Source organism: Amblyomma maculatum, chromosome 1 (assembly GCF_055883805.1).
Source record: "Amblyomma maculatum isolate TAMU_Amacu chromosome 1, ASM5588380v1, whole genome shotgun sequence".
NCBI classification, from domain to species: domain Eukaryota; kingdom Metazoa; phylum Arthropoda; class Arachnida; order Ixodida; family Ixodidae; genus Amblyomma; species Amblyomma maculatum.
In genome coordinates, this window is record NC_139344.1 from 442,008,188 (window position 1) to 442,035,126 (window position 26,939).

At 43.3% G+C, this 26,939-nt stretch overlaps 1 long non-coding RNA gene across 1 annotated transcript in view; it reads right to left on the minus strand.

Moving 5' to 3' along the window:
- LOC146209578 (uncharacterized) overlaps positions 1-20,539 on the minus strand; it is a 90,081-nt gene extending 69,542 nt beyond the window's left edge. Inside the window, exon 1 of the long non-coding RNA XR_014703453.1 lies at positions 20,434-20,539. This is a non-coding gene — a long non-coding RNA (uncharacterized LOC146209578). The remainder of the gene's footprint in view (positions 1-20,433) is intronic.
- Between the last annotated feature and the right edge of the window lie 6,400 nt (positions 20,540-26,939).

Consider the following 26,939-nt stretch of genomic DNA (forward strand, 5'->3'; position numbering starts at 1 on the left):
TGGCACGCAATTTGAAAGTACCAAAGACTAAAATGGGTAAACAAGAAGTGAATTAAGCAACCAACAGCAGCATCCGTGCTTTCATATTACTCCAATGCAGATTCTGCACTGCTCTAATTTTTTACACACCTGTCATGCAACAGTACTATGATACATATTTTCAAAACATTTTGATGCAAATACAAGAATTGTAACGCAGACTGAAGAGTCTCCAAACATAAATTGTGTGACATTACACTCCTGCTACATATTAAGGTTTGCACTTGATCGACGATGTCAAATACATGACAAGAAAGCGCAACTTCCCAATTCAACCTGCGAAGGGGACGGGCAAATCAGGTGGTGATAAACTGATTAAATTTTGGCATGCAGCAGACCTCAAGGAGCAGAAGAAAATAGGACATGAAACATCTGGCCCACAGACCAGTGGCAGCTCTTAACATACAGCTCTGCATATATACGCGTTTAGTTTTGTGATGGGATTACGCAGTAATGCATGCCATGTATGTCGTACACTTCACGTAGGCTGTACGACCACGTTGGGTGTACGTTCACCTAGGTTGTACGTTCTCCTAGGCTGTACGTTCTCCTAGGCTGTACGTTCTCCTAGGCTGTACGTTCACCTAGGCTGTACGTTCACCTAGGCTGTACGCAGCAATAATTGCGTACGGCAGTCTTGTACAAATCTCGTACAATTTTTCCAGTAGGGTAATACAAGACTGGTACAGAAAATGTTGAAAGAATCAAAAGGAAGAAGGCTGAAGGAAGTCATAGGTATTGGCGGTGATCTGAAGAGAATAGATGAAAAATATAACTTAAAATTCCTGCCCTGAGCCTAGCACTAATCTGGAGAGATTTGATGGTACTGTTAAGGCGCAGAAAACTGTAGTGGAATATTTGTGGTCGCAATGACTTTGAGACACAACCTACGAAAAGCGCTTCAGAGATAACCATACTTTAGTACTTCGAGGTGATTTTCACTTCAATAATTGCATTTGCTCACATCAGTCCTTTTAACTGGCCTTAAACTAGGGGACTCAAAACGTGAATAAATGAAGACATTTTTTATAAGGAACTCGTGTCCTTCGCAAGAAGTACCTCCTTCTTTTGTATATTTGTGTCATAAAAAAAAGGCCTGATTCACACCTTCAAAATGAATCACTTAAAGTAACAACAGAGTTAAACGTGGAGCTAGTTGGTCACACATCTCACGGAGACGATTCGCGGGTTCTGGTCAATATAGTTGTCATTGCAGCGTTGTCCTTGTTTTTATGTGTGCTTCTTATGTTTTGTTTTGTTACCTGCTCTACTGTCTTCTTCCAAGACACTTAAAGCAGCCCGAAATATAAACACACAAGCTTAAACCAATACGCAAAGCAGACAAGCTCTTCTTTGTTGTACACAAGCTTCTGGAGAATTCAACGCGCGCTAATTATGGATGTGAATCACTTACATTGAAGAACATTCAGCAGAAATATGAAGAAAAGGAGATATACATATTATATTCCAGAAGAGGGAAATACTGGCTGGTTGGTACATGCTTAAGAATGGAGTAAAAACAGCGCTAGGGGAGACGAAACACGTGAACGACGGACACATGCGCTGTTTGTCGTTCACGTGTTTCGTCTCCCCTAGCGCTGTTTTTACTCGATTCCTAAACATATTATATATACATAAACATGGTTAGATTAAGTAGAACACACGCAATCTAACGTTTGCCGTGTTTACAAGAGCAACATTTGTACTATAGCGGAAACAACAAAATATCCTACACAGCCGCGCCTGTCGCGTAAAACGTGATCTAATCGAGAGATAGAGCTATGTGGGTATGCGGTAATTCTTCATATGGCGTCAAAAACTGCCTGCCATCGAGATCTTCCTTAAGCTCTTTAGGATTCAAGTAAAGCGAAATAAGAGGTTGGTTACAGATAGGAAGGGATCAAGCAATCAACGAAACGAAGAGCTTAGAGAACTCTTTTTAAATTTTGTTTATTATATAAAATGCTAATATTTGGAAAGGTGGAGATTTTTATGTTGTAATTCACAGCTTTGATTGAAAACAATTACCATAATTCAACTCTCGCTAACCGGTAATTACCAGAAATATCAATTTGGACACTACTCGAACCTTTTGCACTAGGATCTTTTTTCAATCGTCGCTGAAAAAAAAAAAGAAGTGCTGCAATGGTAAGAAACGCAACCATTAATTGCTGTCTATACAGTACCTTCAGAGGAACCTAAAACAGACGTACAAACTACGCTGTAAATGTGTGGGAACGGTACCGAAAGCCGAAGTCTCGAAAGTAGTGTTCTGCTTCTGTGCGACACCCGACACAACTTGTCGCAGTTGGTCTATTACGTGCGCACTCTACGTTATGCATGTGACGATTAGTGTGTTCCTTCCCCCATACATATTGAAAAAGGCTTCCGAATATGGCGCTTTTAAAATCCTACTTTTAACGTAGAGCTGTCTTATTAACGAACTTTTGTGGACCGGCAAGCAAAAGGCGGAAAACTTGCAGGCATGAAATCCTCTTATGGTTTAGCCATTATTCTTTATGTTAAAACGCGTATCTCCCGTGTTGCTGTGTTTGCTCAGGCGCGCTGAGCTTTGCAAGAAGAAGGATAAATTCCCCGCATTATACCCAAGCAATAACTAATGAGTTCCTAGTTGGCTTGTTTGAGAGTATGATTACCGAGGATTAGTTATACATGCAAGTCTACGCACCCAAGTAAGAAAACGGATGGCGGCGGCCAGTTCCAATGTTCAAGCTGAATATGTGTGGTAGCTCACTAAAGCCTCTTACAGGTGGAATAGTTCGGCAGAGCTCATGTATATTCCAAACGGACAGTTGAGATAGTCGGTGTTGCAGTAGATTGGCGTGAGGCAGAACTCGTGGGGTCTATTTCATACATCCTCCCTAGACTGTTCACGATGACGTTAGCAGAATATTCGTGAAATCGCAAGTCCGGGCGAGTTGATTTGCGGAAAAAGGAGCAGCACACCACAACTACAGACCGGCAGGAAGATGCGACCATCGCCTGTCCCTTATTCGTGTCTAAGTATTGTTGGTATGCGCACCCTTAATTATACTAAAACATTCCTAATCAAGAGTTTTCAACCAATATTGCGTTGAATATAACTCAACACACTAGTGTTGAGGTGGTTGGTTTGCATTTATGATACAAAACTCAGATGATTAGACATCGGAGCACAAAATAGAGTATTTGCTATCTGAGTGTGTATGTGTCTTCTGTGAGTCGTTGTTTTTTCAGCTGCGTTTCTCAGCATGAATGTAATTCTATTGCGAAAGGATTGAAGTTCCGCTCAATTACTTGCGTGAGCATTCACCTTCTTTATATAGCCACACTGTTCAGAAAGAGCAAGTGTTCATCTTATTCAAAATAATTTTAACTCCACAAAAAAATTTTTGCACTAATTGCGTGAAAGTAATTTAAAACCCTCTTAGTGGAAACCTTCCGGTAGCTTTCTTTCGTCACGAGATGGAGCCAAGACAGGAGCCGCTCAAGCCAAAATTATAGGACCTGTATTTACTACACTTTCGCAGTATCTGAGGCGAGCACAGTATTACGCTTGATTTGTAATGCATCAAAGCAAACGGCTACGGATGTGTGCGTACCAAGATACGTATTGACGGCGCATGCCTATAAGCCTCATTAGTTTTTTTATGTCATAAAGATCGAAATAAAAGGGGTACATGCACTGTTTTGCGGGACGTCACAATGAGATAATATTTCTTTTGCGAGATCGACCAACGCCACACCACACGCAACCACACGCATAGAAACACAAGAAGGCTTTCGAGCAAAAGTTTCACTACGCCAGTGTCACCCGTTAATAATTAAGGGGGTATTATTAACGATGCGCCCTTAACGGTGCGCACACTCCCAGACACCCTTTGAGTGAGTGGGGGTAGCTGTTCCGGTCGCAAAGGAGATGCCCTCGACCTGCGTGGCAAGCTCAGCCGGAATTCAACTACCTTGTGGTGACAGAAGGGGGTGGTCGTTTGGTGCCCAGCGGTCGCCGGTTCAAACCAGAGAAAGGATCGGAGTCAGAAGTAACAAACAAAACACAATTTATGCACAGCAAGAGACGATACAAAGGAATACACAAGATCACTTGAAATACATAGACGAGAGGTTCACAGAATACAAACGCTAGGCATGCAATTACACAGGTATCCAATAACGTAGAGGCTTTACAACAGATGAAACACGAGAGAGTACATAAACAAACACCAAATTGTTCACCGGGCACTGTTGCAGTCCGACGCCTCAAGAGTCACGATGTGGCCGCCATACGAGACGAGCGTCGCTCCCTTGAAAGTCCGTGGGCTTGCCAGCAGCGGGTGATCCCCGGGAGTCCAGCCGAAGCACAGGCGAATACGTCGCAAAACACGGACGAACTGACTGACTGACTGGCTCATCAAGCGGCGCGGTCGCTTTAAATAGGGCGCGCCGCGTCTGTTTGTTAACACGCGCCAAAGCTAGCGCGCACACACACTTAGCTTCGCTGGTTATAGCGCTCTCTTCTCCTCCCGTTGAGCCGCGCGTTGTCATTGACCAGGTCCCATAGAAGATTCTCGATTTTTCTGGCGCATTCCATACCGATGAACCACCGCTTTCCCCGGGCAAGGGGAAAGAGGGTGACGGCAACGCGTACAAAGCTACGCGCTCTCCCGCGCGGGGAAGAGGGCTTTTCTCTCCATGCCTTCCACGCGACGCCGCGCGCGCCCAGCGCCGCACCGGCCCGATGAAAATGGGCGCCGATTTCGTGACACTGCCCCTCCCTTAAAGAATATTGTCCCACAATATTCACAACAACCACGAACATCGCGCGCACATGCATGCGCTCACAATTGTATGGGGCAAATGTTCACATCACACATATTGCACAAATTGCACAACCTGTAATAACACATTACAAAATTCACACATCAATGCCACGATGTTCACAAACATAGCAACACACTGTTGTCGGATACATGCCAAGAATCAGGAACACAGAAACACACAGATATTCAAATGCGAAGCACACAAACCTAAGCCATGCTTTCGCCTATATTTCCACACTCGGGATGCTCCTTCTTGGAACGTATCAGTTCCTCTCCGACTTTCAGGTAAGCGAGTTCTCTTTTTTACTAGACGCTGTCGTTTCTTCCTCTCGTGAGTTTGGCTGTTTTTCCGTTTACTATAGAGCCTTTTCCATTGCGAGTTGTTCTCGCTCCGGTCTTTACTCCTGAGTTCTGCTTCCCGATCGGAAGTTAGGCCAGATCTAACGCTACCTTGCCTAGCAGCGCTTCGAGCAGGCCGTCTCTCGGTCTGGGCGGCTCCGCATGCGCTTGCACGTCCAGGCGTTCGGCCGCTTCTTCCTTCCTTTTTTATAGGACATTTCCCTGTCGACTTTGTCTGACTTGGCAGGTTTGGATTCGTTTCTTTTTGTTTCCACTTTTATTCGCACCTTTGGCCGAGGAACGTTTGATCCAGTTTTACCCGCATAATCAGAACATGGTTGTCTGAAAGGAACGCCCTTTTGAGAACTTTGTTCTCCCTCAATCCCAATTTTCTTTCTTTTCTTTACGATCTTCAGTCGTACCTTCTTGAAGCAGAGCTCAGTTGCAACTGGAGGCTCATTCTCCTCACTTTCAGTTACATCCCGTTTCTTAAAAGTTTCCTTAAAATGTTTCTTGAATCCTTTCATTGCAGTACAGTCTTCGCTTTCTTCCCTTCCTGAATCCTCAAGATTAGGATCTGTACCGTCACCTTTATCCCAGCTTTCGTGCTCACTGCAATTTGAAATCTCCTCATCCCGGTCACTCATGTACTCAGCCATGGTGTCATTTAATGAGGAGCTACAATCCTGCCCTTCTTCATCTTCAAGCTTTGAAAACACCGAGGTTTCTGGCTCGACATCTGCCGTTGCAGCTTCTCTGCAACCTGTCGTCTCGGAGGGCACAATCTCATTTTTCTGAGAATTCTGAACTCCAGTTCGGTCATCTGAAGTTTCTGTTGCAGGAACACGCTGATCCACAACCTCATTCTGGCTGCTGGAGCCAGTTTCTACAGTACCTGTGGCTGTCAACGTATCGCTTGGTTCACTGTACTTTCTAATATAAGGAAAGGTAACCTCCGGAGGCTCGGTAATACCTTTCAAACGCCGAACTTCAGCCAGCTTTTTGAGAAGGATATCTCTCTCTTTTAAGAATTCTTTTTCTTTTTCTGCCTGCTTCCTGAGCCATTCTTTTTCTCTTTCTTTCTCAGCCTCTTCTCTTTCCTTCTTAGCTTGTTCTAGAACCTCTCTTTCTTTTCGGTCCACCCATTCCCGCAGTTCAGCTCCTTTCAGACCTTTCTCTAGGCCCAACGCAATAATCTCCTTTAGATTCATCTCCAATCTGAACTGCTTAATGCTAATACATAGCACTCTCAATGGACCTTACACAACCGCTTCAGCGCGGTACCTCTCGCTATCGCTCTGCTGTTACGCCGTTTACGACCTCTTCGTAAACTCTTCCAACTCGTTCTCCGTCCTCTGAGCTTGAATGCACCAAACGTCCTGTCGCGGACGCCAGAATAATTGTCACCCGTTAATAATTAAGGGGGTATTATTAACGATGCGCCCTTAAGGGTGCGCACACTCCCAGACACCCTTTGAGTGAGTGGGGGTAGCTGTTCCGGTCGCAAAGGAGATGCCCTCGACCTGCGTGGCAAGCTCAGCCGGAATTCAACTACCTTGTGGTGACAGAAGAGGGTGGTCGTTTGGTGCCCAGCGGTCGCCGGTTCAAACCAGAGAAAGGATCGGAGTCAGAAGTAAGAAACAAAACACAATTTATGCACAGCAAGAGACGATACAAAGGAATACACAAGATCACTTGAAATACATAGACGAGAGGTTCAAAGAATACAAACGCTAGGCATGCAATTACACAGGTATCCAATAACGTAGAGGCTTTACAACAGATGAAACACGAGAGAGTACATAAACAAACACCAAATTGTTCACCGGGCACTGTTGCAGTCCGACGCCTCAAGAGTCACGATGTGGCCGCCATACGAGACGAGCGCCGCTCCCTTGAAAGTCCGTGGGCTTGCCAGCAGCGGGTGATCCCCGGGAGTCCAGCCGAAGCACAGGTGAATACGTCGCAAAACACGGACGAACTGACTGACTGACTGACTGGCTCATCAAGCGGCGCGGTCGCTTTAAATAGGGCGCGCCGCGTCTGTTAACACGCGCCAAAGCTAGCGCGCACACACACTTAGCTTCGCTGGTTATAGCGCTCTCTTCTCCTCCCGTTGAGCCGCGCGTCGTCATTGGCCAGGTCCCATAGAAGATTCTCGATTTTTCTGGCGCATTCCATACCGATGAACCACCGCTTTCCCCGGGCAACGGGAAGGAGGGTGACGGCAACGCGTACAAAGCTACGCGCTCTCCCGCGCGGGGAAGAGGGCTTTTCTCTCCATGCCTTCCACGCGACGCCGCGCGCGCCCAGCGCCGCACCGGCCCGATGAAAATGGGCGCCGATTTCGTGACAGCCAGGCAGTTCGAGCCGTCGGATATGCACGGTTTTCACTTTGAGGAAGATTTAGAGGTCAAATTTATGCGTCAAGCCTGGTGGTCAAAGTGTGACTTGAGGCACGATCACACACTGCCAAAGTCACGTGAGATGACTTCGGGTAGGCAGGTTTCCTCCTTGAGGGAGACTTACAGGCCAAACATTTATATTACGTCTGGTGGACTCCATGTGACTTTGCCACATAGTCACAAAGACCACCACTAGACCCATGACCACTCACAAGGCCAAGGTGAAGTGAGGTGACGTCAGTGTGACTTGGAAGTAGGGCGCTAGAGAGGCGATATGAAGTCAGAGCACATACGTAGGGTCTGATGGCATACAACCATTAAAGTGATATAAAGTTGACAATACAAGGGAGTGAGATAGCAGGAGTGGCAGAGTATATATGAATATGAGTATGGATAAACGAAGAAAGGGTAGGCATGGGAAAGCATAAGCAGGTCTTTAGAGCGAAGGGGCTAAGAGATGCCGTATAATGAAGCACTGGGCATTATAGGGGTACTACAGATATTAATATACTAAGTACTTCAAGGTATTTGCAAACAAATATTGATACTAGGGCCTACCTTCTGGAACGCGATTTTGTGCTAAAGAACGAAAGTCCAGTCGGGGTTAGAAAAATTTAAAGATCTGTGGGAAGGTTAGCACTTGGAGTCCACGGCAACACTACATCATTTTTTCGATATTATGAATGTATTGCCCATCTGCTATGGTCTCAACTAGAGGCTTTCAGTATTGCAAAACAAATAAACGAAGCAGTGCTGGGAGACATGGGCTGCACGTCTTTTGAGGCACAAGGGGTCAGAGCAAAATACTGAATGAGGAACGCCCCAGGAAAATGGACGACAATAGGTGGGCAGTTAAAGTATTTAAATTCAAAGTATTTAAATAAGTATACCGAAAGAGTAATCACTCAAAGTGGCGGAAAAGGACCAGAAAAGTAACCAGTAAGTGTGTAGGAGTGTAACTCAAGTCACCGACATTCTAGTGGAAATTAAGAAGACGAAGTGGGCATGGGCAGGACATGTTGTGCGAAGAGAGGATAACCGATGGTCGCTGAGGGTGACAAACTGGATTCCAAGGGAAGGAAAGCGTAGTAGGGGGCGGCAGTAAGTTAGGTGGGCGGATGAGATTAAGAAGTTCGCAGGGGTCAAGTGGATGCAGCTAGCACAGAACCGGGCTAAGTGGAAAAATATGGGAGAGGCCTTCGCCCTGCAGTGGGTATAATCAGGCTGATGATGATGAAAGAACACACAGGTTAAAAGCTGCTATAATTCAATGGAAGAGAAGCTGACCCTACACATATATAGAAAATGGAAACGTAGGATTAAGAAGGAAACCAATGACGAGGCAGCGGCCTTCTTGTAGAAGCTAGATCAGGGTGCCTTAAAACCTGAAGCTACATTGGTTAGATTAGGCAATAATAGAAGGAAGTTTAATCAAAGAGACGAAACTCGTGCTGTGTGTGGTAAATGACCAGAAACAATTGAACACATGATGCATAGTGTGGCAGTATACATCTAGGTGTTGATGCGGACAGTCACACTAACCGAAGTCCTGGTGTTTATATAAAACAAATGAAGTGTGAACGAATGGGCGGTAGAAGTAAGCATGAGATCTTTTGAAGATTGCTGTATAAATAGCAAGGAAGAGACGCGTAGAAGTTCATTCGAAAGTAAGCACGGGTATTTAAAAATAACTCGGAAAAAAAGGAAAGTAGTTAGAGTTGACGAATTATCTGAGTCAAAAAACAAAATAGAAAGGATGGTGATGACTTTCACCACCCAATTTCAAAGAGGGCGCTGTTCGGCAAGTAAACGCCAGTTTCGCTGGCTGTTAATAAAAAAAATTATTTACCATCTAAATTTTTTCGAAAAACTTTATTAGGTTGAAAGATAAGACCGGCATCTGTTTAATGAGCCGTTTAAGCAAATTCGGGACGTTTGCCCGTTCTGGGTCCTGATAGACACGAGTGTGCATTCTTCTCCGGACTCTGAAGAAATGTTTTAGCTCGCTCTTAGCCAGGAGCGTTGAACAAACCGCATTATATAAAATCACTCTCTCATTCTTTCTGTATAATAGATTCATTGTCTATATGACTGCTTTCGCCGGAAGACATCTTTAGGGACGTCAGATGATGAGTATATCGCGGCCTTTACCATTTTTCCTATCTTCTAGTAGTTTAACCTATTTTGCATTGTTTCGTTATTTAAGCCAGATATTGTATAGATGGTCCGCAACTGGAAGACTGAGAACATCGTGAAATTAACTGACATTTCATATTTTTGAGCAAAAGCTAGAACATGTTCCCAGGTTACAAGCAGGTGATATGGAAAAGGCAAAACTGTCTGTCCTCTTTCTTTAAATTTCCTGAGATGCCTAATGGTCATGCGGTACCATCATCAGTTCAAGCACATGCCCTGCAGTGACTACACAGGGAAATAAATGTCACTGCCTTGGGCAGTTGCAAGAAACATGATATGCTAAACTGTGTCAGGTGACCGGTATGTCACCTTTAGGCACGATTTTGCGGGAAAAATGTATTCTGCTACAATTTCAATACACACACACAAAAAAAAAAATGTATACCTTTCTATTTTTTTGTTTTCCATCACAGGTGTCACGGAGCGCCATTAAGCAAATAACGTCTCTCCCGGCATATTGGAAGCATTAATATTCATACACAAAACTACGATTGCAACATTTATGATTGGAGCAGTAAAGTTGTATACAGACGTGCCTGTTTATGAATATATACTACATGTCCCAACCTTCATTGCTCAGTTGATAAACTAGCTAGAATTCTCAACTGCACATATCTGCATAACCACTCACGTACATTCTAGTTGTTCAGACTGATCAGCCTTTCTTTACATGACGTTACGGCAGGCGCACACAGAGTAGCCTAGATATGGTTTATTTGTTTGGTACACAATTTCTGCATATGATAGTTTACATAAGCTTAATTTAGTGACATATCGTTTGTTTTGTTTCCTTGATATTTTTTGCAGCTTTCATTGCACTCTCGCTTTGGATTATCAACACAAACAAAAAAAAAACGCAACCACCTATGGATTAACTACGTACACGCGAACGATGTCTTCTCCATGTGACTGGAGCTAAGCTTAGAGATAAAGTATAAAAAAACATAACTTGAAATAGCACCTAGGTACTGCACTGTAGCTTGACGTCTAATCAAGTGCTGTATCTGCTAAGTTCGAAGATTGGATATCAAATATACACATAGGATTCCCCAACACCTAGAAATTTTTCGCAAAAGAACATTTTGATACAGTTAAGTGAAATTTTATGCTGGATCACTGTTTTTCTGTTGCGTAACAGAGGAAGTTGCAGTACGGTCACTATAGAGCTTTTGGCGCTAAGCTTCTGAACAGGCTACACTCAGAGCTTACAAACTGCTTATTTGCTTCCCAAAGAGGCAAATCTCGTAAAAATGTGGTAGCAACAGGAGTATCTTGGGGCATGAACGCATGTTATTAAGATCGAGCACCGAGGAGAGCAAAAAAGAAGTGAAGAGTGAGCGATCTAAATACCTTAGTTTTGGAGAGAAAGCTGCAACAATTGGTAATAATTTATTGTATTGCCGCAATGAATATGACGGCGCACTTCAGTGTTGGCTTTATGCCACAGAGTACTTATTTAAAATTTATACAATCCTCGCAAAGGCTGTTTTTGAAGCAACACAGTCCTGTTGGATCGCACGTGTTTAAGAGGAGCCAGGCGAAAGACAGGCCTCGTCTTACGCTATTTGGCTGGAACGAATGCGATTGCTACGCAACACTAAATTTCCGCAGGGGCCAACAAAACAAACGCAGGAGCTACCATTTTGTTCACTGGAGCGCAAGGGGTCGATATTGAAGGACAATAGATAGCGACTAGAGATCGTTGCGCTCTCGACGCGTCTTGTGCCTGGAAAGTTTCCGCTGCTAAAGTCTCCATGAAATTGAAGCCGCCGCCAGGGATGCAGCGTCGACGCCATCCTCGCTGCCCATCTATATGAGCCATTTTGGCATGAAAAATGACCCTCGGGTTTGGTTGGATTACTGCCGTTGCAGGCGATACCTGATCCTTTTCCACAAAGAACCTGTGGTACTCGCAAGCACACTCTGTGAATGAGCCCCGGGGGCCTCTGGAGTTTCCTGTTTTGCATTAACGAGAAGGAGGACTTAAGTTGTAGAGGTCAGCAGAGATAGGTACCCACAGTTCAAGAAAACGGATAAACAATGGCGACTGATTCCTTCCCTACAATAATTTCTAGCAACTTACCGCTGCGGTGGTGCAGTGATTAAGGCGCTCGACGGCGGTGATCGAGTTTGCGATATCGAATCCCTGTCTTGGAGGATTCTTTTCTATTTAGGCGAAAACAAAAGTTCTTTGTCCTTCACTAGGTTTGGGTTTAGGCTGTGGCGTTTAGCATCCCAAAGCGACTCAGGCTATGAGAGACGCCGTAGTGGAGGACTCCGGAAATTTCAACCACCGGGGGATCTTTAACGCGCACTGACATTGCACTGACATCGCACTGACATGCGACGTCAATGCAGGATACAGAACACCGGGTGGCCAAAATTTCTTGAGCCAACCAGTAGGTCGTCTCTCATTGCTTTAGTCGCTTCGGTTCAGTTGAACCTGTTAAACTTTAAAATGTTAAACCTCATGAACTAAACCAAAAAGCCCAAACCAAACAACCACCATTACGCTTCCATTGCAGTTTAAATATTTCGTCGTGAGCGCAGCAGAAAGCGCATCAGAAAATTTTCACTATGCGTAGAGAACTTCGAGAATTCTTCTCAAAATGTGCTAAGAGCATCTTACAATATACCCCAGATGGTTTATACAATCACATAGTGTCCCAGAAAGCTGGGCTTTCAGTGCCCAAATCAATATCCAGTAACAGAGAATTATGGGCCATTCGGTACTGCAAGTGTGTCTTCTATACCTGGTTCTTCACTAAATGCGCTGTTAAGCCATATCCCAATTATTTCCACTTGAAGATTCACGACCTTTCGTAGGAAGCGGACATCTTGTACACAGATGTTTAGTTTCAGTTCTTCATAGGACTTCCAGTCCAAAACTCTTGGGCTTCGTTAGGAACAATAGTAGTCGCAAATGATTCATAAAATACATATCAGAACTCGCAAAAAGAGTGGAGTACCGAAACCGTCCTTTTAAAACGTCATACTCGCTGTATAATGCGTTTCAAAATTAGTAGAATCTCGCCATTTTTCTTGAGGCTTACCTCAATATTACGTTTTCTGTTATCCTGCCCTTGCTATCCACTGCAACGAAACCTATCATACATATCTCTCTGTACCACAGTCAGTCTGGATAGAAATTAAAACCAGCACAAAACATTCACAATGCCGAGGCTTCCTTCCTTCAAGAGACAAATTCAGGGCCACTAAGAAAGTTGCCAAATAAATAAATATATTGCATTTCATTGCTTCAATCTCGTAAACTCCTCGCTAAATCACCACACATAAAAGCCAATCCACCCTCCCTCCCTTGTAATACCTACATTACTATTACTATTGTGACAATTTCTCCTATGCCAAACCAACCACACCTTTGCTAAGGGGGAAACAGTGCCTAACAACTCAAACAAAGATGACCAGGTTCGGTCTGTGCACCAGGCCGGAATGGCAGCACTTACTAGTTTGGGCTCTGATCTTGAGCGGCTCTAACTACCATTTCATTCTTATTGAGCTCCTTCTCCCCTCTTCTGTGCATATATCGCTACTGCGTTAATCCCTTCAGTGATAGCATTTCTGAAGGGTCCCCGCCCTCAAATAAATATAAGGTGTAGCGTCTTATCTAAAATATATAATGTGACCCTTCCGCAGTTCCGAGCTCTGGCCGGATTCTGTGAACTGTATAGGCTCGTGCCTTAAGCTATGATCTGGAGCAATTGAACGTTGAACCACCACCGCAAATATTCGACAGGTATAGTACAGATATCGCTCGTCCTTCATTTCCTATAGTAAGTAATCTCTCGCCAGGGACACATGAGCCGCGGATTGGAAATAACATTCGCATTTTAGATCTAGTTTGCCAACGCTCGTTGCCGTGTTTTTGCGCATGATTAAATTAGGCTTCTATATTGAGAGTAACTACTGAGTACCAAGCACCCTGTGTATAGCGAAAATTAAAATCGAGCAAAAAATTAGCAGAGCGAAGGCTTAGCGCACCAATCAGCCTGACCTGATTTGGATGTGCCACGGAAATGAGATTCGTAGAAGGCTTATAGCCTATAGACCTAGGCTGCGAAAGCAGATGGCAGGCTTTTCGCTCCATGTCTGCTCTTTCCTACATCGGTGACCTAGAGTTGTTCGGAGATGTGTTAGCGACTGTAGCACGTCATGACTGCCCAACATGATTTTCTCTCATGATTAAATTTTGGCTGTTGAACGCAAGTGCGCATGTGTAGCCTTCATATTGAATTGATTGTGCACGAGCGCGCAAGGCGAGAAAGTGGCTATTTAAAGGCCGACCTCAAAGGGGACAACGCTTGTTGTCAAATTCTTGCGAATAACATTCAAGCGCGGCACGATGAATGAAAAAAGCAACCACACGGTCCTTCGAGGAGCGACCGCCGCTGATGCGCACCACCATGAGGGGGTGCGCTGTATGTATCCTTCGAATAGGTTGCCTCTGCCATGGCTCAGGCATTGAAGCACTCTTCCGTCGAAAAAAAATTATGAGGCGCACCCTAGTGGCTCTCATGCAAATGCTGCGAATTTTTAGAGCAATAAAAAAAAAAAAGAGCCGCGATGGCTTAGTTGCCTATGCAGCGGCCAGGGAAGCTGTCCAGCGCTCTTCGACAAGTGTTCGCATCCCCTTCCTCCGGCTGCAGGTTGTATTTTCGTTGTGTGGCTTATATTTTATGGGCCCTATATATGAGCTGTAACGACGCATTGTGATAGCTACAGAGCTACTTGAATCTCTAACAGGCTCCTGCCTGGCATTTACCACACCGTCATTTTTCGCTTGGCACATTTGCGAAAATACGACCATATTTCTGTGAATGGTTAAAGGGGCAATAAAATCCGCTATGGTCTTAGCACCTTTTCAGGTTTTATTGAGATTATCTAGAGCCACAATTGCAGAGCAACTTGGAGGCGATGAGTGGAAGTTGAAGCGCTATACAGTGAGTCGCACAGTATGCAAGTTATGAGGCATTATTGATTGCCTCAGTGCGTCACTAATATTTCCTGGATTGGCGCCTACAGCCCCGACAAATGCAGCTCACCCTGCAAAAGCTAGGGTGTAAAACCGTGGAAGCACACATTTCAGGAAAAGCTGTAGCGACTGTAACTTTAATTAATAAAACTAGAAACAGCAAGGCCGGGACGTGTAACAATAACAAGAAATTAGCGGCCTATCAAAAAGCTGCACTTCAGGGCTCGTAATCTGGAGTTAAAAAGCTTAAAGGCTCTGAGATAGAAGTCATGGCTGGCATATTTGAATAATATTCTGCAGACATATAATCTAACCCCAGCGTGACTCTCATGTCATTGGCGCTTTTTCACTGTTGTGATCTGTTGGCTTTTGAAGGCGTATTTCGCAAGACCACCAATAATGTATATAGAGAGACAATGCTGCCACCCCGCAACGACGCCTCGATTATGAGAACAGCAACAATGAGGGCACCCAGTTGTCTCTGTCAAAGGCCACAATTCATTAGGTACGGAACTGATGCTCGGAAGTCCACAATAAACGGTGCAATCTGGCTGCAAATAACTCCGCACCTTATTGTTAGAGGGGAAGGACACCTAGTCTAGAGTGAATGTTTACTGTTAGATTGTTAGCCCTGAGGACATGTTGGTTTGCCCGACAACAATGGGGCAGCCCGTATTTGGTGCACGCGGCACTTACGAAACGTCAAGGATATCTTTGAAAAGATTAGCATCGGCACCCAGCGAAAAAAAAAAAGAACATTTGTGGAGGCATTTAGGATCACCATTTGCAACTGTCAGCCTGTTTGCATGAAGGAGAAATCTATTGAATCTATTGTTCCTACAAAAGGCTACTTCATTACCGCGGCCGATCATTGGAGGCACACAGTGTGTTTCTATTGAGCGGCCGTGTCATTACAATGATTGTACGCGCGCACACAGTTCGAACAGGAGTGGTACTCCTGTTCTGCTTTTCTAAATGTCAGGTACTTTATTACTTAGGTGTGTTTTATGCATCGTGTTGATTTCGACGATGTTTCCTTTTGAGTTTTGCACATAGGTGACCTGGAGAGAACAATGCTTTAGTGCAGTAAATAGTATGATGAAAAAACTTCCTTTAGTATATAACACTGTGCTTTTGAACACGACGGACTGCATTTAAAGCCCTGTTTAGTTCGTCACATTAACTTGTTTATTTATTTAAATTGTGTGCAAAAAGAAGACCACCCACTTCTAGATTTCCCATGAGGTTGTCTTCGCTTCTCAGCAGAATTCGCTGCTGCCATTACAAATAAAAAATATTTCATATTTTCAAGATCTGTTTACAGCTGCATTTCGTTTCTTCGCACTGGCGCATCTGTCTGGCCGCTCTTCTATTGCTATGAACTGCTAGGAAATGACTACCTGAAAGGCCCCATACAAAGTCACAATTCGTTCAAATATTGGAAAGGAGGCTAAACTTCTCAAGGATGTTCCTGCATGTATTGAAATGAATGTATTAAAGCTACTAGAAAATTGTTGTTGTTTTTTTTTGGGGGGGGGGGGGAAGAGACTCAAGTTGTGTTCTTGCCCTTCATTTAAATATGGTATTTAGTGCAGTGATGTAATATTCTATTTCCGTTGAAGCATTATCTGCGCCATGGGTGTAGGTGCGTGTGATGAGAACTTTAAACAACACTTACGCGTTCCCGCATTCGGTTAATCTATGTGTGTAGGCTGGTGAAACTAGCTCGTTGGCTCTACTTCCCGTAATTTGAGCCGCATTTCAGTCTACAGAGGGTGGTCCTGAATTGTAGTTAGAAGGAATACCTGTGCGTTAGAAAACTATCAATGAAAACTAGCCTGTTTGAACTTGCAGCTGTCAGTGAAGCCCGACTGATGAAAAAGATCCTAAGTTCAGTGTTGACCACTACCAAAAAATAATGTCAGAATGGTTATCGTTAGCAGCAGGGTTTCTTCAGTGGTTCATAGCATAATTCACATAGTCCCCCTTTGTTGCTGCCTAGACTTCATACGACTTCATATACATGATTCATTCGCGTACGGCTGATGTGCTGCCAATACCTTATAACAAGAGCCCATTAACACGTTCCGCGCGCAAAGATAATTTATAACAAACATATTCAGATTGAGTTTCCGACGCCTTGCTTCGTTGGCCGTTATTTATGACTATCCAAAACTGTAGAATTCTCTTACCCTTTGATGCACGTTTATGCTTCTAGGGAGGTACTGACGACTGATTGAAATCCTTATTCCTTAAAGGTGCTGCTTAGTTTTTGTTCATTCTTGATTTTTTTTAATTTGTAGATTTTGTCCTAATTCTTTTTGTTTCACTTATTGATGTTTATGCACCCATTGTATGCAAGGCTGTCATGTGGGAGTACGAGTGTTGGGTGTATTTAAATTTTGCACTTAGGAATTCCTTTTCTACGTTACGTTTCCGACGTCGTAGAATTTTAACCGGATTGCATTTTTTTTCCAAATGAAATGCAATATATGTTTCAATACCTTCAGTTAAAGGCGTACTAGGGGGGTGACAAAAGCTTTAAAGATTGTTCACTGTGGAATAGGCAGAAATGCAGCTGAGCAATATGTTTGTTTCCACCGTAGAATAGCCCAGTCGAAAAAAATTGCAGGATGGTACAAAAATGCGGCAAAATATGTACATCTGCTGTAACGACAGTTTTTTCAGGAAATGTGTAGTAATTCTGCAGTAGGTTACAGAAGTTCTCGGTAGTCTGTAGTTCTGTAGCGCTTTTCTGTTGTAACAGCAGAAACTTCTGATAATGCTATAGACATTCAGTATGTCGGAACAGGTCTCGAGTCAGAACCTGGCAGTAATTTTGTCGTTACAATGCGTTTAATCTATGTTTTCGGCAGGAGGATAACATAATAAGCACAGTATAAGGTTGTAAAAACTTATTTCTGTCTGATCCTTGTAGTTATCCCTTTACATTTCCGAATTAACACTATGAAACAAGTTGGTAGCACCTTCTGCGACCACAACTTATTAGCTCAAGTTGCATAGGCGGTGAAACCTCCAGTGAGTTTTTTTTTTTTTTTTTTTAAACGTTATTCAGGCACTGCGAACTTGTTCTTCTATAGACACGAGTTGTCGTGCAGCGCAAGCCCTGAGCAGTCGTGAAGACCATAGAAAGTCAGCGGTGAAGGATCCGAGGAAAAACGTGTAACGGAGATAAAGGAATTTAGGAGAAACAAACAAAAAAGTAGTGGAAGGACACAGAGGCATTCTTTCGCCGGTATAGAGATATGAATGAAGAATTAAATAAAATTTTCTAGCATGTCTAAATATCGACCTAAGAGTAGACGCGATGGAGCATTTAACATCGAATGCTCATTCACCAAATTTTCGACATTGAGACACTGTCACATTTTTTGGGAAAGTTTTAAACATCTTTATATGTTTCGGTTGTTGAGGAAAGGAACGCTGCGTATTTGCTCACTTCTCTGTGAACGGTTGCCTCCAAATCTACAATAGAAATTCTAAATGTGAATCGAAATGAACTCACACTATCCCGAAAGCGGCCGTAAGAAAGGTTGTCAAAGTTTCTGTATGAAATCACTCGCGTATTTTTTCTTTCGACAAGTTTCTAAGCACTAGGCTACGGCAACGGCTTTGAACTTATCCAGCGCCGATATGCTATTGCGTAAAAAGCCAGAGCACCGCCGCTGTCGCATTCATCGCTTTGGGCGAATGCGAATCGGTGCTGCGTTTGGCTCAGTAGAGAAGTTATCGCAAACAGGAGTACCACTAGATATTTATTGCCTTCGGGTCCCCCATCTCCTCTCTACCTTTGTGTCTTAAGCTCTTCATTCACCACGCGAATGGCTGCTACTTAGAAGCCAATCTGATCGGCAAGAGAGAACTTAGTGAAGGTTCTTTCTTCGGTCGGCCAGGGAAGCTATATGACAAAGCTAAAAACCGGCGTTCATGGATGGCGCATCACGAATGCCGTCTATGGCGAGGGATGTAGGCCCCGCTCCAGCAACATAGACACCATTGAGAACTATTGGGTGCGAGTACCACCACTGGAGAGAACGGCGCTAGTGTCGACCTAGCAGAGCAATTGGGATCACGAGACTCCTCTTACTGCTGCTGAAGTAGACGTCCGCTAGAATGTGCGCGTTTTAAAAGCTAATAGTCGCGTTTATTTCTCTAGTTTTGGTTGATATATAGTGCCAGGTTTGCACTTTTTGATCTTGTATCGTTGCTGATGTTGGTGAAGTTTATTTAGGTTGTTGTTACGGTCCGTTAGTGATCTGTACCCGGACGTAAGCGAGAGAACCCGGCGCTAGATCCAATTGCTCCCTTAAACATCAGCTCATAGACTCTTTCTTATTCAAGATTTGAATGGGCAAAGAAGCGAGTGATCATTCTCATTATGTGCACAGCAGATATTTCAGTGAGCAAGATTTCGTCCATGGATTTCACGCTAAACGTGCTGTGATTGCCCGAAGAAACGGTGCATGCATATTAATTGGCGCTTATCACTTATGAAGTTAACGACACTATCGCTGGAAAAATGGAAAAGATGCTGGCTTCTTCATGCAGTAGTACCCCCCCCCCTCCCAAAAAAAAAAAGTATGGAGGGATCGAAAGCCAGAAGGACTCAAATTATTTTAAATTGCCGCGTTGACTCCGAAATTTTACTGAAGCAAACCAGAAGATTCTCCCGCCCCTGGCAGCGGTATGCATGGGGAGTTGTCTCTGGCGGCATCTTCAGTACCAGCAAACGACCACCTGCAAGTTCAAGATACAAGAGCGAAATCGGCGAATGTGCCAAGGAATGCCTCCAGAGGACCAGAAGATAAGGATGAGTAGACAAATCCTAATTCTCTAACTGCCTGCAAACTAATCGCTGCAAGGACAGAATAAACAAGTATCATCATCATCATCAGCAGCAGCAGCAGCAGCCTGATTATAACCACTGCAGGGCGAAGGCCTCTCCCATATTTCTCCACTTAACCCGGTTCTGTGCTAGCTGCATCCACTTGACCCCTGCGAACTTCTTAATCTCATCCGCCCACCTAACTTTCTGCCGCCCCCTGCTACGCTTTCCTTCCCTTGGAATCCAGTTTGTTACCCTCAGCGACCATCGGTTATCCTCTCTTCGCACTACATGTCCTGCCCATGTCCATTTCTTCTTCTTAATTTCCCCTAGAATGTCGGTAACTTGAGTTATTTCTCTGACCCACTCTGCACGCTTTCTATCTCTTAATGTTACCCCTACCATTTTTCGTTCCATAGCCCTTTGCGTTGTCCTCAACTTAAGTAGAACTCTCTTGGTTAGCCTCCGCGTTTCAGCCCCATAAACAAGTATATATTGGTAGAATTAACAGATTCCAGTTCTACCTGCCTGCAAGCAGGCCACTACAAGGGTCAGACAAAAGAAACAATAGGGAAATTGGCGAATGCGCTTTTGGTGCTGCCGTACTAAATGCAATAGAAATTTTCACAGCGCTAATTCACTGCACCGATTTCCCCACTTATTTCGATATCTCACGGCAATTTAACTGCGTAGCCGCGGCCGTGATGCACACTGGTCGTTGTAGCACTTCGACAGGCAACCTCTGGCACTTCGCATCGGCAACGCGGCTAGCAGCATGCTTCGCCGCTAAATTCTTACCTCGTCTTATACAAGACAGTTGGATTCCTCCAGGCGGTGCCATCTGCTTTGAATAGTGCACTGAGCACGCGGTATGGGACTGCACGTAGCCAGAAAACGAAGGGTCTGTAAACGGAGCATAAAGATGCACATGTGCGAGGCTCTGTTAAGGGAATACAGCGCTTTCTCTCTGTGGATGTATTTATGTTTGCACAACAATATTCTTCGCGCAGTTAAAATAAACTACCATAGAGTGCTGAAGCCGGCGGCCTAAAGTTAGCTTATAAAAGAAACATAAATAACCGCCATTGAACAAGAAACATACATAGTGTTTAAATACATGAAATCTGTTCAGTTCTGGATTACATAGAATAACTATACACCCTTTTCTGAGATTTCATTATATGACTCGCTCATGCAGCCTAGGTGTACTTAATTACAAAGTAAAATGTTTATAATATTGTTTATGCAGTGACTCAATACTTTAAAATGGAATCAGGACACACACACGAAAGGCAGGTTTTATATGCTGATTGGAACATGAACATTTGTAGGTTAAACCAGCTCAGCTGTGTGAACACAGAGGAAGAAGGGACGAGGCACAGCTCTGTATCTCTTCCTTTCCTCATTTGTGTTTGTGCAAGTTCGCTCTGTGTCTCTTCTCGTGCTCTTTTGTGTTTTTACAGGTTCAGTGCTTTGACCTAGAATGTCATACCATGTCGCCAATTATCTGCCTTATTACGATTTGGTGTCGCGTTTATAAACAAACGTAACTTAAATTGTGCTGTACGCCTTTGTCGCAGAAAGTAATACAGAATTGGAAGGAGCTGTGTCAAACCTGCGAAGTAAATTTAAAGCACAAAAACTCTGCACGATGACTTTCAGCAGCCGCAAAAGGCCGTAATTATGAGCATTCACATTGTTTATCTTCCTTTTAAGTGCTACTCGTTCTGTATGATGAGGCTTATAATGCAATAAAACTAGTGACAAGCAAAATAACTGAACATAACACAATTGTTGATTTCAAATGATGCATAAAAGAAAGAACTAACGATTTTTAGATACCACAAGAATAAAAATTACCATACAGCATCATTAACCGGGGAGTAAAAAAAAATTGGCTTGTAATGCATATCCCGCTTACATGTAAGGAAATGCTTGTGTCGGTATATGTACAATACTTTATTTTAAAATTATGAGACAGGAAGCAGCAAGCATGTTGCGACTACCATTTGCAAAATTTCTATAGGATAGAGGGGCACAAACGCGTCATCGCATCAGCGGCAATTATTCTTCGTGTCGTCGCAGCTGCGCCATTATCAATGGTGCACTTGGTGTGGTACTCATCTTCAACTACCACCTCTCAGTCAAGCTTCGGTTTTCTACCGCTTACACTCAAGGAAAGAAGAAATGCTGCGACTGAAAGCGCGAAAGAAACATTGAGCCACACCGCGAAAACAACAGCCAAGATGGCTGCTTGCCTGCTTTGAGTAAAAGCGTGCATTCGCAATGGTACCTCCGAATGCCCTTTATTACACTTATTAACCGGTTAAGAAGGGCTCTGTGGCGCCACCTAATGCACATTACGAAAATTGTCGCCAGCACGTACATCAGCAAAACAAAAAACATATTCGTAATGCCATATTGTACAACTAACGCAAAAACCGTATATGTTCTTGTTCTTTTCTGTGATTGCCTCATGAAAACACCATTCTAATAAAAATCCACCGGAAATCAAGCGTTTTCTTTTTATCTGGTTTGAACGTAAGGTGCATTTCGAATATCGTTATTTTTCCCCGTTCATCCTATGTGTTCCTCACTCGCAAGTGAACAAACCCCCGGGCGCTTTCAAAGACCCATTCGCGTGTGCAGAAATCAGTCGGGACATCTAAAGTCTATTCTGAAGACGTCATTTTTCTTTCAATGCGGTAACTGTTTATCGTTAAAAGCAACCGTTTGCTTCAGTGCGCATGCGCATGTTACGCATTATATTCCAGACGCCCGCCGGCTAGTAATTATTCGGATCGCTAGGTGCATTCCGCTGATGCAAGCTTGTGAAAGAGAAATGATGCTATGAAGAGAGCTGCACCAATTCGAGGAAAACAAAAGCAAACTTTACAACTCCCCCATTTGATTGAAAGCCGCGGAACGCTGCGAATTAAGTACTAGAAAAATTCAGATGTGCAATCCATGACACAGCGATAATGCCAGCGGTCCTAAAGATCTGTAACCAAAACTTCGGTGAAACATTTCAACAAAACAAGTACGGGAAGTTGCACACCGCGGCATCGCGCATTAAAAAGAGGGACACCTTAAAAAACAAAATCAGCCTCCCTATCGATTATTGTTGAAAGCCGAAAGATGTAAGACCCACCTCAACGGGAGAACATTGGTTTCTTCGGCTCGAGGAGGCACACGCTCGCGATCAGCCTAGAGTGAAGACAAAGACAGCACCGTATCAATATATGCCCCTTCTCTCGGAAATACGCTGTCTCAAAAAGAATTAAATTGATTTGATTATGGCGAAAAAAAAAAACTCCTGTCACGTGTTGTGTTTGTTTTTTTTTTCTCTTATTATTCGGAAGCAGAGCCCTGTGACCCAAAGACAGCTTGAAAGAAGATACGTCTTTGACGCTCAACTCAAAATTTCTCTGGTGCCATTGTGGAATCTCTAACATATTTCGCTTTCCCTAACGCGATGCCCTTGTACTGGCAAACCGATAATGAATTTGTTGCTTGTAGCTTGAGATGCTTGCACATTCCTCCAGCCCAAGAATTTATTATTTTCTTTCAACTGGTAATCGAAACCTACGTTTCTGTTTGTTTTCACATTTGCAACAGGTGTTTTTGTTTTCAGGTAAAATGCAAAGGCTTTAAAATTCTCGAATATGCAGCACCACATATCTGCATCTTTCATATTTGGATTTCTTATGGCGAGACGTTATGCGCTTAACGTCTAGGAGTGACTCAGAATATTGGGAAGCCATAGTAAAGGTCTTTAGAATAATTAAGTGTCTTTCATGCTTCAACGTACGAATGATGTTTTGAATACCAAGAAATTGTAGTGATGCATTTTTTTATCAAGGAATTTTAAACTCATCTGTCCCCACAGCCTGAGATTGCACCATAGCAATCAATATTTCCGCAGATCATTCTTTGGGATGGCTGTTGTTTTTTCGCTACTTATTCTAAAAAGTTCATCTTATTGGTTTTCTATGGCAGACCTAAACGCTCGGTGCGAGCCGATAATAAGATGAAGTGGGCACTGGAACACTACAGGAATCATGCCTTCTAAGTTCTGCTTTCCTCCGGTGCAGGTTGCTCTCGTGCTCTTGCTGAGCTGGCTGTTTACTCAGCCTACACCCTGGGCGTGCGCTCTCACGGTGTTTCGACCAACTTCACCACCAGCCAGCGACTCCTGCAACAAGGCACATTTTTCCTGGATCTTTCTTTATTCGGCCAGCCAGCCCAGTCGACCACAGCTAATCACCCGCCAACCATAAAAACGACGACTTTATGATATTCGACTTTAGTGGGCACAGGAACACTACAGGAATCACGCTTTCTAAGTTCTGCTTTCCTTTCCTCTGGTGTAGGCGTGTACATTTTCCTTGTATGCCAGAAAAAGCGATGTCGTATGTTTATTGCTGTTTCCGTGCCCCGGAGGACTTTATGATATAGTGTGCGAATGCGTTTTATTGCCCTTTTATTGTTACGCTCCGGCGGCTTTGAAACTAATCTTGGCCCTACTACCCTATCCGAATCCCTACCCGACAGCATCGCTGAACAAATGTTTGTCTTCTTTCGACATCTTAACGATGTACAAACTCGGTCATCACAGAGCTCGAAAATGGTAGCCGAACTGGTGTTTGACGTTAAATCTATCAAAGCTGGACAAAAAACTATTGAAACAAAGATACCTGGCGTTCAGCAACGCCGAAATGAGTAGAAGAAAAGTCAAAGAGCCTTGATAAATATAGCCACGACTTTATAAGCATGCAGGAGTCGATCGAAACCTGAACTTCTCAGACTCGCATGTCTGAGAAGTTACAGTCGCGGCTACAGAAGCTTGAGGATAGGTCACGACGGGATAATTTACTTTTCAATAGCTTACATGATTCTGCAGAAGCCTGGTAACAAACAGAAACCACGCTGACAACCCTTCTAAGCAAAATCGTTTACCCCCTTCCAATCCAGCATGCTCACCGTCTAGGTGCCCTTTCCTCTGGAAAGACAGACCCATAATAGCAACATTTAATAATGACAAAATCAAAGAACTAATCCTGTCGCACCATAGCGACTTCCAAGAGCACCAATTCACCGTAAGCGAATATTTCTCGCCCTCCAGTCGGCTTTCACGCAGAACACATCGAATTTGTCAACAGTCAACCGGGATCACCTAAGTTTCGTCAATGCTACAACCAATAAGTTTTAAACAAAAAAATCCTTCATGTACATTCAAACTACTGACAGGGTCAAAGAAATCACGCTACGAAGCGATTGAGTTATATCGGCACATGATTCACCCCTTTCACGCTGTACCCTAGGGGTGGCGTGAGGTGCAGTTGTCATACATCATCATTTGGCGTATCAGTTCTGTACACTAACATCAGAAGTATCTCAAGTAAGCAAACTACTCTTTCATCGGCAATCTACACATTTTCTACACAAATCATTGAACTACTGAAACTTGGCTGTCCGCACAGTATAGTGATAATGAAATCTTTCCTAACGCTCACCAGTTCGCAATATACTGTTGTGACTGAACGAACAGGCGTGGTGGGGGAGTACTTCTATCAATATCGAAAAACATTTCATGATCTTGCGTTCATACTAATAGCGTCCTGGAAACAGTTGGGGCTTCATATACACTTGATTATAAGAAATTTATAATCGGAGTATATTACCGTCCACCTTCTGCGGAACGCTCGTTCAATAATGATCTACATGATGAAATAACATAATCTCCAGATTTCCTTCCGTTCTATTGCCGTTACTTCGAGATTTCAACTTTCCTTATACAAATTGGAATTCTCAGCTTCCTTCCCGATTTCCCCTCTCTTCCGACGCCAGTCAATTTCTAGATTTATGCTCAATTTTGTGTCTTACGCAATTATTTACCCAAGCTGCAAGATCATCCGTAAATACCGCTAACACCTTGGATTTGATTTGAACCAACTGCCCCGACATTGTGTCCGCAATTACTTACTTACACAGTCTGAGTGATCGCTCTTTCTTAACTTTCAGCATTAAGGCAAACTGTCCTAAGGGTGCCAAAAAGAAAAAGATTATACATGGGTATAATAGAGCTAAATTCGATGCAATGACCAATGAACTATTAGCATTTATGGAAGTCTTCGTTACAAAATTTAATCATCAATCTGTTCAAGCTATCTGGGATATGTTTGCAATCACAATTCATGAATGACTGAGAAATACATTCCTACCCGAACCATCACTTTTAATTCGGAGGCCCCCTGGTACACAGCCCATATCAAACGCTTACCTAATAGAAAGAAACGCCGATATCGCACTGCTAAACTATCTTGAAGCAGCTTGCATTGTGATGCATATAATGATGCGGTCAACGCTTACGTAAGAGCACTAAAAGAAGCAAAAAAAAATTATTCCGCTTTACCATCCATGTTATCAACGAACATAAAAAAATTCTACCGCATTATTAACCAGCCATCTGATGACTCTATCCCTTTAGGAGTCAGTTTACTCTAGTCAGGTTACTCTATTCAGGTTACTTATATGCTTCTGCTCTTAACCAAACATTTGCGAAGAATTATTCTTAATCTCAATCTTGAACATACCTAGCGCCCACCGACATAGTTATGTAGTTATGCCTCTTATATATATCGACACATCAGGTACTGCCAAGCGCATTAAGGATTTTAAATTTCACTGTCTGCCGGTTATAACTGTATTATACCAAGGTTTTGAAGAATAAATTTGCCTGCTGTTCTGTAATACTAACCAGACGTTTTCAGCAATCACCTGATACCTCAACGTTGCCCATACAATGGAGAATCAGGAAGGTGGTTCCATCGCACAAATTAGGTAGAACTTCACCGGCGAATTATGGTACCATCTCTCTTACTAATACATGCTGAAAATTTTTGGAACACATTATTTTCACAGATATTGTTAATTTTCTCGTGCCTAAATCCTTCTTCACACCCGCACAACATGGTTTCCGAAAATCATATTCAAGTGATACCCAACTTGCCTGCTTCACTAACAAACTTAATGTTATCTTGAACAAAGCATCAGAGGCTGATTGCATTTGTCTTGATTTTTCAAAAGCTTTCGACAAGGTATGTCACCACTTATAACTTTTTAAACCAAGTCACTTGAACATTGATACTAGAATGTGTTAATGGAAGTTCTTAACTGATCACAATTTGTTTGCGCTAACGATTATAATTCACTTTTCGGTTATGTTTATTCTGGCGTACCTCAATGGCCTGTCATTGAACCGCTTTTCTTTCTCATTTAAATTAGCAATCTTCCTTCGAAAA